Below are 12,645 nucleotides of genomic sequence, written 5' to 3'. Positions count from 1 at the left end.
TGCCTTTCACTTTTAGTCATTCTAGAGGTTTTTATTTGCTGCTTATGATGCCAGGTCTGGGCCACTCATGGAGAAGGCAGTCAGGAACAGGCCACCCTCACCTTTCTGCAGCTCATATTTCCCAGGGAGAGAGGCATTAAAGGACTATGTACTCGTGTAGTCACTGGTTCAGATACCACAGCTGTGATAAGCTGTGTGAGGCTTGGCAAGAGCAGATCCTGGGGAGGTCAGAGAAGGCTTCCTGGAGGAGGTGACCCAGAAGGTCAAGTAGGAGCTCAATGAGTGAAGAAATGTGGGAGGCATTGCAGTAAAGGTCTGCCATGTTTGTCCCTGGGGCAATAAGGGGCCTGGGGTGTGTCCCGTGGCGTGTCTCCTGGTCCCTGCTTCACATGTGTGTCAGGCTGTGGCCTCCTGCGTGGGTGGGATCTGGCAGCTGGATGTGGCCCGACCAGAGCAAAGTGGACTGGGGCAGTTCCTCATGGGCCAGGGTCCCTTGCATCTGAAGGCAGCTTCAGGCCCGCTGGTCTCCTCAGATCCAAGTCCTACACAGACAAGGTGGCCCTACAGAGCCACTGCCCTCACATGTTCTGAAGCCCTCATGCCCCCTCCTCCCTGGGCTCTTCCCAGGATGAAGTGGCCCCCAGGATGTGTGGCCACCTGGTTGGTATGTGGGCATTATACGTGAGGTCAGTGTTTGGACATCACAGCAAACATCCTGGGGTCCTCTAGTTCAAGCCTCTTTAATGACTTTTGATCAGTCATAAAGCATTTAAAAAATTTATTCATCTGGTTTTTATGTGTTTTTATGTTGCAAGTCCTTGTATGCGCTTGGTTGAAGGTCATGCATGTGTGCTTGGTCACTCAGTCACGTTGGGACTCTGCAACCCCATGGACTGTAACCCGCCAGGCTCCTGTGTCCATGGGATTCTCCAGGCAAGAATACTGGAGTGGGTTGCCATTCCTTTCTCCAGGGGATCGTCCTGACCCAGGGATTGAACCTGTGTCTCCTGTATTGCAGGTGGATTCTTTACCATCTGAACCAGCAGGAAGCCCTGGGTGGAGGTCAGTGGATTATAAGTCACAAAGTCAGTTGTTGGGGGTTAGGTCAAAAGTACCAGTGATTGTGGATGACCTCTTCTCCAGCCATGACAATGAGAGTGAGAACCGATCTTTCTGAGAAATGGTTACATGCCAGGTACTCAAGTGTTCATTCATTAGCTCATTTAATTCTTACAACATCCCAATGAAGAAGGTGCTGTTATTATCCCGATGAGAAAACTGAGGCCCAAAGAGGTTAAGAAGCTTATCCAAGGTGTCCCACCTGGGATTTGACTCTGGAGTCTACACCTTGAGGCCTTGATAATACGTAGTTAGCATCTGAGTGCTTGCCGTGTGCTTCTCAGGGCACCGAGCCTGCGTACCACCCCTGGGAGGCAGCTGTTACTCCTAAGCCCGCTTAACAGGGCAGGAATCTCTGGGATCAGAGAGGGTGAGTAAGCTGCCTAAGGTCTCCCAGCTTGAAAAGTGGCAGAGTCAGAATTCAGTGTCTAGGTTGGCTGTGCTCCAGAGAGCTCCTGCCCCTTTCTTTCCTTCCCAAGACATGAGTTAGGATGAAGAGGAGCAAGGCAAGTATCTCAGGGTCACAGGTGGTGTGTTCAAAATAGAGGTCGGTGGCCACATTTCCTTTCCAGACAGTCTAGCCACCTCTTCCCAGCCACCTGGTCTATTAGCAAACCCAGGTCACTGCCCGTTGTCACTCAGAAGCACCAGGGCGAAACAGGGGGAGTCTGAACCAGGCCAGACCATCCCCCTCCCATGCACACATAAGGAGGAACCTAGAGGAGAGGCAGGAGAGGGGGTGCTTCAGGGAGGGGTCTCACTTAAGACACGTGGAAGAACTTCCAGGCAGTCCTGGTGGTGTCTGACGGGCAAAGCCAGGCTTCTTTGAGAGCAAGAGGCCTCAGCTGCCTGAAGGGCCTGGAGGTTTCCATCTGAGGCAGGCAGGCTTTTTACTCCTTTATACTAAAAAAAAACTTATGGCCGTACCCTGGACGTTCTAATGTATGACTTGCCCTCTGAACCATGGCTGCCACCTCCCAGGACTGAAATGAAACCCGGGTCATGAGTTCAGCCCTGGTGAGGAGGGTACTCCGGGGACAGGAGGGAGATTTATGGCTCGGTCTCTGCCCTCCATGAGCCGTCATCCCCCGGAGCCACCGTGGCTGCTGCCTCCTCTGCCAAGCAAGGCCCAGGCCCAGCGCCGAGGGGCACGGGGTTGTGGGGTGGAGAGGGGTCGCCATGAGTCTCTGACAGCCCTGGGCTCCCTGGCTCACAGAAGGCCAGTGGGGGCAACAGCCGATAGATCACAGCTGGGCTGTTGACCTTGAGTCTTAAGCAAAGTGAAGAATAAAAGGTCATATTTATTCCGTCAGAGCCACGGGAGCCATGAAATATTGGAGTGTGAATAAAGACGGTGCTAAATCACTCACCACTGCTGGGGACTTGGCTGATCTGTCTTTTGGCCCCGTCATCACCCACTGGGTGATCTGGGGGTCAGTATACTCAGAGAAGGAGGGAAAAGAAGAGATGGGGACTCCAGGGGACTCCTAATGGAGTAGAGCGGTGCCAAGACCCCTGTGATTCATAGGCTTCTGGAGTGTAAGATATCTCTTGCTTCAAATGTCACCTCTAAATACCCCTGACCAGCCCACATGGAGCTGAGTCTGCCCTCCCTACCCGCCCCGCCCCCCCACCCTTTCACCTTCTTTTAACCTGCTATGCTTTTTCTTTTCCCTATAGCACACTCCACTTTCTCACATATTATGTGATTTACCAGTTGTGTTCATTCATCACTTACTGTCTGCCTTCTCCCTGCCGGGCGTGTCAGCTCCACGGGGTGGGGACTTGCGTCTCATGCTCATGGCTGTACCCCCAGCAGCAGCCCTGGCACACGACAGATAGATGCCCCATGAAAGTCAGATGAATAGATGAGTCTGGGAAGACTTTCAGTTCAGTTCAGTTGCTTAGTCATGTCCAGCTCTTTGCATCCCCATGAATTGCAGCATGCCAGGCCTCCCTGTCTATCACTAACTCCTGGAGTTGACTCAAACTCACACCCATCGAGTCGGTAATGCCATCCAGCCATCTCATCCTCTGTCGTCCCCTCCTCCTCCTGCCCCCAATCCCTCCCAGCATCAGGGTCTTTTCCAATGAGTCAACTCTTCGCATGAGGTGGCCAAAGTACTGGAGTTTCAGCTTCAGCATTAGTCCTTCCAATGAATACCCAGGACTGATCTCCTTTAGGATGGACTGGTTGGATCTCCTTGCAGTTCAAGGGACTCTCAAGAGTCTTCTCCAACACCACAGTTCAAAAGCATCAACTTTTTGGCGCTCAGCTTTCTTCACAGTCCAACTCTCACATCCATACGTGACCACTGGAAAAACCATAGCTTTGACTAGACAAACCTTTGCTGGCAAAGTAATGTCTCTGCTTTTTAATATGCTGTCTAGGTTAGTCATAACTTTCCTTCCAAGGAGTAAGCGTCTTTTAATTTCATGGCTGCAATCACCATCTCCAGTGATTTTGGAGCCCCCCAAAATAAAGTCTCTCCCTGTTTCCACTGTCTCCCCATCTATTTCCCATGAGGTGATGGGACCAGATGCCATGATCTTAGTTTTCTGAATGTTACTCTTTAAGCCAACTTTTTCACTCTCCTCTTTCACTTTCATCAAGAGGCTTTTCAGTTCCTCTTCACTCTCTGCCATAAGGGTGGTGTTATCTGCATATCTGAGGTTATTGATATTTCTCCCAGCAATCTTGATTCCAGCTTGTGCTTCTTCCAGCCCAGCATTTCTCATGATGTACTCTGCATGTAAGTTAAATAAGCAGGGTGACAATATACAGCCTTGCCATACTCCTTTTCATATTTGGAACCAGTCTGTTGTTCCATGTCCAGTTTTAACTGTTGCTTCCTGACCTGACCTGCATACAGGTTTCTCAAGAGGCAGGTCAGGTGGTCTGGTATTCCCATAGCAAAAGTCTAATCGCCACTTCTCACCAGGGAAGAGTGGCGACTCAGATTGGGGATGGGGCTTGCCCCAGGCCATCCAGCCTAGTGGGGGCTGCAGAGCTGGGAGATGAATCTGGGCACCTGCCTCCGGGGCTCAGGTGCTGTGTGGTCCAGGCTGCTCTCACCCATCAGAGGACGCGCTTGCTGGTCACACGCTATTAAATACCGGTAGGACCCCAGAGCCGTGCAGCCTGGGGTGGGGCGGGCTGGGGTCTGGCTCGCTTCCTCCCTTGATTAAAACAAACAAACAAACAATGACAACCAAAAGACCCCAAACAGATAGTAAATTTACTGATAATTAGGTTCCTAACCCAAAAGGAGCCCAAAACTATGGGTTCCATGACTGGAGGATGTCAGGGAATTTTCCTTTCTGGAAATTTTCAAGGCATAGAGGGGGAGTGAGGCGATAAGTGTGCATTAAGCACCTTCACCCTCGTGTAACCATCCCTCACGGGGATCATTCACTCGATTCCACCTCCCGGGCTGTGACGGAGTGTAGTAATAATAGCCAGCCCAAGTTCTGTGCCAAGCACTGTTCTCGGTGCTTGTAGGTGATTCATTCATTTTCCTTGCCCAACAGCTCTTCGAAGTGGATAGCTTCTGTTATGGTCCTCATGTTACAGATGAGAAACTAGACGCAAATACGCCGTAAAATAAATGTTACTGTTCTGGGTGCTCTGGATGCAGTCAGCGAACAGAACACCTGGAGATCCTCAGCCTCACGGGGAAACCGGCAACAAGCAGGATAAATGGGCAGATTATAGACGTGTGGGGAGCAGTCAGTGCTCTGCCCAGAAGAATCCATCCGCAGAGGAGGATAAGGGGCACGGGGCTGGGGAGGAGCGTGGCAGATGGCAATATTAAACAGGGGGGCTGGGCGGGCCTCCCTGAGAAGGTGAGACGTGGCAAAGACTTGAAGGAGGCGAGGCAAGCAGGGGTCTGCAGGAAGGGCATTTCAGGCAGAGGGAACAGCCAGGGTGAGGCCTCAAGGGTGGAGCATGTCTGGCGAGCAGTGGGAGCCAGGGTGGCTGCCACAGAGGAAGCCGGGGAGGGGCAGGGTCCCAGAGACTGGGCAGGGAGGTCGTGGGGCCAGACCACGTGGAGCCTTGCAGGCCCTTGGAGCATGTTTTCTCCATGTTCTGGCTTGTTCAAATGCTCGCCTCATCAAAATGCTCATGTTAACTGACAGCTTCAAGCCAGCACTCTCCTCTCATCTCCTCACACACTAATGAGGCTTCAACCCTAGTCAGTAGACACGCACACGCAACACACCCACACAGCTGCACACCTGTCAGTGGACACACACGCAGCTCCCCCACCGGGCTTCACCCTGCATCCTGCCTGTGTGGCTGGGAGAGTGGCAGGTCGCCCACCAGCCTTGCCCCCGCTGCAGCTGCAGCAGGACCCCTCCCCGGCCAGACCAGGAGAGGGAGAAAGTGAGCCTGGGGCCTCGGATCTGTGCACCCCCAATAAACAGCGCTGGAGAGACTCCCAGGAAGCTCCAGACCTGTCTGTGCTGTGCTCACAGGATTACTTCCCTGCTGAGATCAGAGACCGATGGGGGTGGGGGGGGTTGGTGCTTTCCTCCTGGGATCCTGAAGCACATTTGGAGGCTCATTGTCCTCACAGGAGCTGCTGCCCCTAGGCTGGGGGAGGGGATGAGGAAGAGGAAGATACGAATAGTGCTTTTAGTATTTCCCACTTAAAACCATGAGGATGCATGGCTAGGTCCAGGCCAGCCTCACTTGAAAACTCCCAACTCATGAGGAGGTCCCACAGCGAAGTTGATCTTCTTACTCAGTACAGGGGCGCCAACCCCCAGACACCCCACCAGTGACCCCAGGCCGTTCACCTTCGCCACTGCAAGAGATCCTACTGGGAGATGGGTGGGTTGGATGGTGTTCATGTTCTCTACAGAAACTATGATGATAGATAAATAGGTGATAGGTAGAAGACAAATAGATATGATAAACAGGTGATAGATGGATAGATGATAAAGTAAGCGTTCACTAGATACGTGCATGGTCTATTGAGTATATATCGCATGTCAGTGCCTACCTTACTTTATTTCTAATTCTCATGCAGCTCTGCAGATTAGCTTTGCTGACTGCTTTTACAAGCAAGATGACTAAGCTCTGGGAAGTTAAGCACTGGGGTAAAGATTATGCAGCCAGTAAGATGTGAATCAGGACTGATGCCCAGAGCACAGGTCACTCTGGTGTCAAATCCCATTCAGAACTGGGGACCTGGTGCCCGAACTCCCACAGCCCTTTGATGACTGTGCCCGGCCTTTCCTCCTCCTGCCTCTCCCTCACTCCCGTCACCCCTCTCCCAGTGATATTCTTGTGGAGTTCTAGATGTTAGAATTGGACACTGGAGCACAGAGAAGGGAAGTGACTTGCCCAAGGTCACACAGCAAGCCCATGAGACAGCCAGGGTTAGAGCCTTGTCCCTCCAGCTGGAGTGGAGAATATTTGGTGGGTGTGGACAGTTCTGCTTCTCCGTCCACTGGACAGAGTGGCCTCACCATTGCCCACAGAGCTTTTCTCCCTACCCTGAGTCATCCCTTCCTGGTCAGCCTGCTTGTTAGAGGCAGAGATGTCCAGGGAAGGATCAGCAGGAGTGCAGGCCGGAGAAGTGCTGGGCGGGCTCCAGTAGACCACCAGCTGGAAAGGACATCTCTTCGTGGGGTAAGGCGGCAAGCACGATGGCCCTGCAGTTCAGTGAGCCAGAAGTCAAGCAGTCCCCTTGGTCACCAGGTCCAGCCTCAGGCATGTAACTTGGAGCCCCTGTCAGTTTCTTAGCCCCTCATTCATGCAGAGCTGTTGAGGGTCCTCATTAAAAAAATGACACCTCACCTTTGCAAGCACTTTACCACGTGCAGGTAGGAGCTTGCTAGGTTTTCCCAACAACCTCCTAGTCTCACTCAGCTAGTAGCTGCTAGGGCCAGGGTTTGAACTTGATCTTCAGGCACCAAATTCAAGCATCATCATGACTGCTTTTTCTTCCCCAGTAAGCTCTGAGACCTCTAAGAAACAGCACAGAGAAACATTTGTTGCTACGTTACTAAAGGTAATACTGATTACTTCTATTTAATAAAAAAGTTTTCTTGACGCATTAATTTAAAATGTGTTAATTTCTACTGATGGCTGCTTTTTATTGCACTTTTTATTGCACATATCTTGAGCACTGTACTCAGTATTTAACAGATACTATTGTGTTTAAGTTTCACAAGATACTGTAGGATCCATGCTATTAACCCATTTTGCAGGCAAGAAAACTGAGGGATACTTAGAGATGTGAAGTGACTTACCTACATTGCATGGTTAATAAGCTTTTTTCACCCTAGCACAGCCTTACCTGGAGAGTGATATAGTTCCCTTCTTCAAGAAGCTTCTGATCTGATAGAGGGAAGGGATTACAATGGGTGTAAAAGGCAACAAGCATCTTTTTGGCCACTTTGTTACTGTGCTAAAATATACACAACATAAAATGTACCATTGTAACCATTTTTAAGTCTGTAGTGCAAGAACCTTAAGTATATTTGCATTGCTGTAGAACCATCATCATCATCCATCTTTACTTTTCCATCATCCTAAACTGAAACTCTGTACCCATCTGATGCTAACTCCCCATTTCCTCCTCCCCCAGCCCCTAGGAAACATTCTTCTACATGAATTTGACCACTCTAGGTACTTCCTGAAAGGGGAGACACGCAGTATTTGTCTTTTGTGTCTGGCTTATTTTATTCAGCATTATGTCCTCAAGATTCACCCAAGCTGTAACATGTGTCAACATTTCATAGAAATGTGGAATGTTTCATGGATCTGTGTGTCATCCTTGTACAAGGATCATCCTAATCTCTTCTACATCGTTCCAATTCAAGTATACCTGAGGCTGAAGCAAGCGCCGGTATGACATTTTTAAGGAGTTGGTGGCACAGGTGACTTTGCCCCTGTGCAGTGCCCCTGGGAAATCACAGATCTGCTGACTGGGCAGGGTTGTCTGATCAGGTACATCACTGGGTGGCACTGACTTGGCATCTGCCGGCTGTTCTAGTGCGTTTGGAGGCGGCTGGTGGGGAATCTTCATTTTGTTCACTCCTGTGTTTACAATGAGGTATAATTGGTCTGACACCTTCTGTGTTTCTTCTGTAAGTGATGAATTGTTATTGAGCAAGTTTTTCTCAGCTCCTTGAGGAGATAAATGGCAATGATCATCACCGTCGTCATCATCGTTGGGGTACCAAATGGCCCTGGGAAGGGAGAGGAGGGGCAGTGGTATTTTCCCCACACACATCATGCCTCACACTCACTGCAGGAGGTTGGTGCTGCTCTCCCCACTTCTCATGTGAGCAAACTGAGGTTCAGAGAGAGGAAAAAGTGAGTCCACACGGGGATAGAACCAGCCTTCAAAGAGAGATTTCTGCCAGGTTCCAAAGCCCACAGTTTTTTTCCCCTGAGATGTGCTGACCTGGTGGCTCAGACGATAAAGAATCTACCTGCAAAGCAGGAGACCCAGGTTCATTTCCTAGGTCAGGGAAGATCCCCTGGAAAAGGGAATGGCTACTCACTCCAGTATTCTTGCCTGGAGAATTCCATGGACAGAGGAGCCTGGCGGGCTACAGTCCATGAGTTCGCAAAGAATCAGATACGACAGAGTGACTAGCGCTTTGTATTTTGTATTGTGCTGACCCAGTCCTTGGGGGTTGGAAGCTAAGAACAATTAAATGCAGAGAAAATTTCCATATCCATAGGAACTCGGATGAGGAGAGACAGAAGGAGAGAAGGATATACAGAGAGAGAGAGGCCTGATGTGGGCAGGGGGCCTTGCCTGGGTTGGCTCAGCCTACAATGGTAGAAACGTGACTTCAGGGAACAGGATGGGAGTAGTATGGCTTAAACGTGGGAAATCACAGGGCATTTCCATTAACCACCTGCTCAGGGTGAGCAGTGGGTGCGATGTGGCTTCCCGAAATGAGTGTTGTCTTGGGTGGGGGGCCTCAGGAAAAGTAGGATGTCTTGTTGGGGGAAAGGGACACTTTTCTCAGAGTTCAAACCCACCCCCGACACTCATACATGCAGAGAGGAGGGCCAAAGACAGATGAGTGTGTGATCAGAGGGGAGCAGCTGGGGTGCAAGCTGGAAAGCAAGTCCCGAGGAGATGGTGAGGAGGGAGGGAAATGTTCACTCCGGAGAAGTGGAAACGCAGGGCGGGGTGAGAGAGCTGCCGCACAACTTGGGAAGCGCCAACATATGTTCAAGAAAGAAACGCCTTGTCCCGTGGGTGTCCCCACGGGGTTGAGCTGGGACCGGTGGGACCAAGCAGCAACTGTCAGACCTCAGCAGCGAAAGCAGGAATTCTGAGCTGCGGGAAACTGGAGGTGGGGCTGCCTGCTGTGTCCGTGGACGTGTGTGAATGGAGGGCCAACAGCCAGAGGGGTCGATGGCCCCCTCGGCCCAGCCTTCCTGTGACCTGTGAGTGGAAATAGCAGAGGGAGGACTCGAAGGAGCTGCAGCCTCGTGGGGGTCAACTGGAGACGGGCCAGGCTGGAGGGCTGGCTGGGCCAGTGCAGAGGCCGGCCGTCAGAGCTTGGCCAGCGGGCCTGGAGGGGGGCTGTGCCCCTGCCTCCCCAGCTAGTATTTAATCTAACCTCGTGCTGCAGATTCATCTCTGACGTCTTTGGGACCAGATGACCCCCCTCAGTCAGAATCGTTAGCATCCTCTAAGCTCGTGATGGACCAGGGGCAGTCTCCGTTGCAGGCACTGGCTCATTTCATCCTCCTAGCAATCCAGTGAGGGATGCTCTATTGTCTGTCCCCTTTTACAGAGAGGTTAAGTGGCTTGCCCAAGGTCGCAGAGCTGGCGAGTGATGGACTGGGCTTGGAACTCTGGGGGTCCAGCCCCAGGCTCACATGCTGACCTCTCGGCTTTACCCTCTCAATGAAGGGGTGCAGCGGAACAGGGAGGAATTCCTGCCCTGACCCTGTGGTCTCTGCCGAACGTGGGGGCTGGTGGTTGCCCAAACCCTTGTCAGGTAGCTGGGCCTGTCACACGTGCCGGGTCAGTGAGCAAAGGCAGGGCCTCCCCAGGTCAGATCCTCACCTGTCACCAGGGGAGCCCTTTCTCTGGGGAGGTGGGTGAAGAGGCAGCTTGCTGGGCCGTGGCTCCCTTCGGTTTGTCTTCCAGTAATCTCTGCAATCACTCAGCCAGGGCCGAACGAACGTCACCATGTGCCATCTGATAAAGACTTTTGGAGTCACATATGGCGGCAGCAAGGGGAACGGGATGAAGGGAGACATGCTGCTGAAGCCATGAGGTCTGCTGTCGGCCCAGCCAGGATCCAGGCACTCCCGCATCTCCCATGAAATGCTTGCAAGGAATTTGCCAGCCATGAACCCTTGAGGCCTGGATTTCCACTGTCAGAGATAAACATTCCTTTTAGCTCAGCATCACCCAGTCCTTTATATAACAAACCCTCCAGTGGCTCTTACTGTGTGCCAGACACTGATCCAGGTCCCTCATGAATCATGACTCATTTAAACTTTATAACATCCCCATAGAGCAGAGCTTATAAATGCCCTATTTCACAGAAATAGGATATTTCTAGGAAAATAGGCCCAGACAGGTAAAGGATTTACCTCCTCCCACCACCACCACCAGTAAGCAATTTCAGCTATGAAGGGGCAGAAGCAGTGTCTGAACCCAGCATCCAGCTCCAGGGTCACCACTGCCTGCTACCACCTCCCTTTCTAAAGGTGTCTATTCCTGAGAAGGGTGACAGGCATAATGGTGACTGGATTCATCACGGACTTTTCTTAATAGAGACACAGCAGAAGTCTAAGGATAGCTAGTAGATGAACAGTGGGAAAGCAGGAACGTGCTATAGCGATGGGGGGCACAGAGGGGCCAAAGCCTCTCTGGTTTGGCCTGGGGCTGGCCCAGCCTGTGAACCGTGGGTAGAGGAGGCTGCTTAGAAAGGGGCTGGACCACAGGCTGAGTGAGAGGCAGAGTCAGAGCATTGTGGGGGAGCGGCGACAGGCTTGAGGCAGGCCTGGGGGAGCCCCAGAGAGACCCCAGTGAACCCAGGAGTCCCAGGAGCCAAGGGAAGCTGGAAGAGCTGAAAAGAAGGGCTGCAACTCTCCAGAGTCATGGAGAGAACGCCTAGGAAGACAGAGAATACAGAGGCCCGGATTGATGCCTACAAAATCAATTGTCCTTGTTTGGAGGGTGTCTGTGAGCCTGACAACACTCCCCGGCCCAGCCCACATTTTTGGGGGTGCCACGGCTCACATGGGAAATGGCAGGATTCTTACTACCTGCTGGAGAGGGGCGTAGCAAGAGCCTCAGTGAGCAGAACTCTGAGATGGTGGGCTGCTTCCCAGCTGCGCTGTCCCATGTGGTAGCCGCTGGCCACGTGTGACCATTGAGCCCTTGAAATATGCCTAGTGTGATGGAGGAAGTGAGATTTTAATTTCATTTAAATTAGTTTGAAGTTAAATTTAAAAGGCCACGTATAGCTACTGCATTTTATCTACTTTATTTGTTAGTCACTCAGTCGTGTCTGACTCTTTGTGACTCCGTGGACTGTAGCCCTCCAGTCTCCGCTATCCACAGGATTTTCCAGGCAAGAATACTAGAGTGGGTTGCTGTTTCCTTCTCCAGGGTATCTTCCCCACCCTCCTACGTTACAGGTGTATTCTTTATCAACTGAGCTACCTGGGAGGCCCAGCTACTGGATTGGGCAGTGCCAATACAGAACATTCACTCATTCAAAATGTTTTTGAGGGCCTATTATGTGCCAAGTATTGTTCTAGAGGCTGGGAAATATCAGTGAACAAAGGAGACAAAAAACTCTGATCTTAACCCTGAACTGGGATTCTAGGGGAAGGAGAGAGAGAGAATTAACAGGAAGCCTAGTATATAAGCAAATGATAGTGTCCATCAGGCAGTGAAAGTGCAGTGGGAAAAGATAGAGCTGAATAAGGGGCTTGGAGGGGGCAAGGTAGAGATAGGGGAAGGTGGCAGTGTTAAATAGGGCAGTTAGAGGAGGTGACACTGTAGCAGAGTTGGAGGCGATGAGGCAGGGAGTATATGACATCTAGAGGAAGAGCATCCGGGTAAGGGCAACAGGCAGTGCAAAGGCCCTGTGGCAGCAGCACCCTTGGCAAGTCAGGAGTAGCAGGGAGGCCAGGTGACTAGTGCAGAATGGGCGGGGTGAGTGGGAGGAGGGGACCTGGGAGGGGTGAGAGGAGATCATAGAGGGCCCGTGGGGCACGTGAGACTCTGACTACGCGAGACGGGCCTCACTGGGGGCATTGGGCAGAGGAAGGACTTGACCTGACCTGAGCTTTAACAGGATGCACTGGCTGTTTGTAGAGGAGAGGTGGGGGTGGGGAGCCAGAGAGTTCATCCAAGGCCAGTGCAACTGGGGGTTTAGATCACCAGCCCTGCCTGCTGTTCTCAGGGCTGTGGGAATGGATATTGGGGTTCTCTGCCTCAGAATTTCACTTCTGTTGAATGTGGCTCCTTTACTTTCTGATGGGCAAAATCATTGCCAATAAGACAGAGTGCC

At 51.6% G+C, this 12,645-nt stretch overlaps 1 protein-coding gene and 1 non-coding gene across 2 annotated transcripts in view; one reads left to right on the top strand and one right to left on the bottom strand.

The window, feature by feature from the left end:
• Positions 1–12,645, top strand: part of LRFN2 (leucine rich repeat and fibronectin type III domain containing 2) — a 42,395-nt gene that overhangs the window by 18,916 nt on the left and 10,834 nt on the right. The gene's annotated exons all lie outside the window — the stretch shown is intronic.
• On the bottom strand, positions 7,874–7,977 carry LOC136152007 (U6 spliceosomal RNA). The gene has a single exon (XR_010660167.1). It is a non-coding gene; the product is annotated as a U6 spliceosomal RNA (small nuclear RNA).

The sequence above is a fragment of the Muntiacus reevesi genome, chromosome 20, assembly GCF_963930625.1.
Source record: "Muntiacus reevesi chromosome 20, mMunRee1.1, whole genome shotgun sequence".
NCBI classification, from domain to species: Eukaryota; Metazoa; Chordata; class Mammalia; order Artiodactyla; family Cervidae; genus Muntiacus; species Muntiacus reevesi.
The sequence above is the reverse complement of the archived record's forward strand: the minus strand, read 5'-3'. Positions and strand labels throughout refer to the sequence as shown.